The 2500-nt window shown below is 31.0% G+C and overlaps 1 protein-coding gene across 24 annotated transcripts in view; it reads right to left on the reverse strand.

The window, feature by feature from the left end:
• Yif1 (Yip1d-interacting factor 1) overlaps positions 1-2500 on the reverse strand; it is a 17062-nt gene that overhangs the window by 13643 nt on the left and 919 nt on the right. The window lies entirely within an intron of this gene.

Below are 2500 nucleotides of genomic sequence, written 5' to 3' on the forward strand. Positions count from 1 at the left end.
GGCAGGTATGCATATAATTATTTAGTATTGCCTGCTATATGTCTGCATATTATATATCAAAATACTGTACTCTCTCAAGTCTAAAAAAACTTAATAGCTCATACCTTCAGCTTCCAACAAACTCTTTTGCTAATTAAATGTGTTTATTATTCACAGTGATTACCATTTCTCAACAAAAATTATGATTATATAAGTCTTATCAACAACTAGATTTTTTTTTTTCTCAATTAATATTCCATGGAGTTAATGCACAAAACAATTTTTCTCAGACCTCTTCTATTTTGTCTGTATACATAACATAAACAGAAATAAAATGTAAACCAATATCTGATATTAAAAATGTAAAACTTTTAAAAGGAAAAAAATAAAATATAAAAAATTACCCTCATTCTTTCAACAAAAAATATTCCCTTTATCTGATGACCAAAGCATCTCTGATTTGAATCAGATAAATCAAAATACATATTCATCATTAAGCAGCAATTCTATCTATGGGAAAGTACAAAAAAATCTATAAAATAACTCACATGAAGAAAATGACTATATGTCTAGTACTTATCCTCTTCTCTGGATCTCTCATATGTGAGGTAATTTACCATTTGGTTATTGCTTGGCTTGCACTGTTTTATTTACTGCATTTCAGAAGCTCAAATAGGCTCATATACACATTGTCAGCTGTTTTGTTAGAAAAGCTTAGCCATTCTCAATAAAAGCTGTTGTTAAAACTGATTGAAGAACAACCTTGAGAGAGTAGCTTGTAATCAAGAATTGCAGTTGACTGACTACAATACTGTATGATCAAATATCATAACAATTCATATCTATCCTTTTACAAAGATGTACAATTGATAGAAAAATCTACTAAGCATCTAGAAAATGAATCTATATACTAGCACACCTTTCATGATGTTCCAGGTTTCAATGTATAAACTAAAATATTTGTGCATATGACTCCATCCCCTTCAACGGCAAAAAAGACTTGAAGATGGTGTCTTTATATATTCCCTTATTAACAGTTACAGTAAGAGTCAAATTCTCCACTGACAGTAGATAAATGCTTCTAGTGTAAAGTATATGGAAACAATATATGTAAAGCACTTTCTCTGACTTCTATTTTCAGATATTAGTTGTAACCAATTCAATGAGGTCAAATATTATCTATAATGTATAGGCCTAATCTTCAGGTATGATGTCATATATCACTGGAACCTAAAACTACAGTACTGAATTTCTTCTCCAGATTAACACTAGAATCTAAGAAAGATTTTTGGCCTGTAAAGAGTTAGATTGTGTTTATTATATAATTAGAGTCCACTTCTCCTTTGAAGGTTTATATGTATTAATTCTGAGCATCATACACGGAATTCCTACATTTTAAAGTTACATCCACTAGATAGATTTATCATCATATAACAACTTTTACTAATTCAAGCTTTATGACTTAAAGTATATAACACCATAACCCCAAAATTAACAACTGATAACTGTATGAAACTTTAAATTACTGGTTATTCAATTCAACTGTTTCTTACAAAAGTAGGTACTAGGATTAGCCATTGTTTTTAGATCTAAATGTTTGAAATATGGCTATGGAGTGCCAATATTAAGTATCTAACTATTGGTGCATATATTCATATTCTTCAAAACAAAATAGTCTTCATTTACATGTGCAATACTAGTAGCTACAGTCCACAACAGAAACTAATGAATCCTGCAAATACCATGCAGAAGAGCTCAAATGCAACAGGTGGAAAACAACGGATAAACCAGAATGAATTACACAGTGCAACTAGAGAACAAGAAAGTTTCTGCAACCTAAAAGTAAGGCAAAAAGCGGTAATTGGATCAATCAAAGAAACAAATAATGATATTACTTCTGTGCTATAATCTTAATGCTCCCTCCCCCTCAGCCCTTACCGTTAAACTCTTCCTTTCTATATAAGGACTATAACTAAAAAGTTAATATGAAACTGGATATCAACTGCAACATCTAAATGTCAAATACATGACATACTTTCCGTGATTTGGTAAGTGCTACTAACATCAGCAATGGCTCTTAAAAACAGACTTTTTACTCATAATCTTATGTAATTCTTATCCAAATTCAATCAATACTTGCTGTACTCTATTATGGAAGGCCTAGAATCTCAAGTCCCACCCAACACTGGCACAGTGTCATTATCATTATTGAAACCTCAACAAAAGCCAACAAACCTTCCTCAATAATGACCTAGGACTGGTTCCCTATTTAAAATTAAAACACCAAGGAAGACTACAAATGCTTTTTTTGCTTCAATTTATGAACTTGTTAGTTGGCCATTGTCAGAAAGCATTGTGAAGGCTAGTGACAAATGTACGAGTGTCAGTAACATTTACCTATGTTTTATTAAATCATATTTCCTATTCTTTTTCCTCCTTGCATTTATCATCTGTTTGGTTATCAAAGAGGTATTTACTTAATGTTCAAAACCTAATGATTTGCAAAGAAAACAATTACTGA

Source organism: Penaeus japonicus, unplaced genomic scaffold (assembly GCF_977035675.1).
Source record: "Penaeus japonicus unplaced genomic scaffold, GWHDUDI00000001_assembly GWHDUDI00000032, whole genome shotgun sequence".
NCBI lineage: Eukaryota > Metazoa > Arthropoda > Malacostraca > Decapoda > Penaeidae > Penaeus > Penaeus japonicus.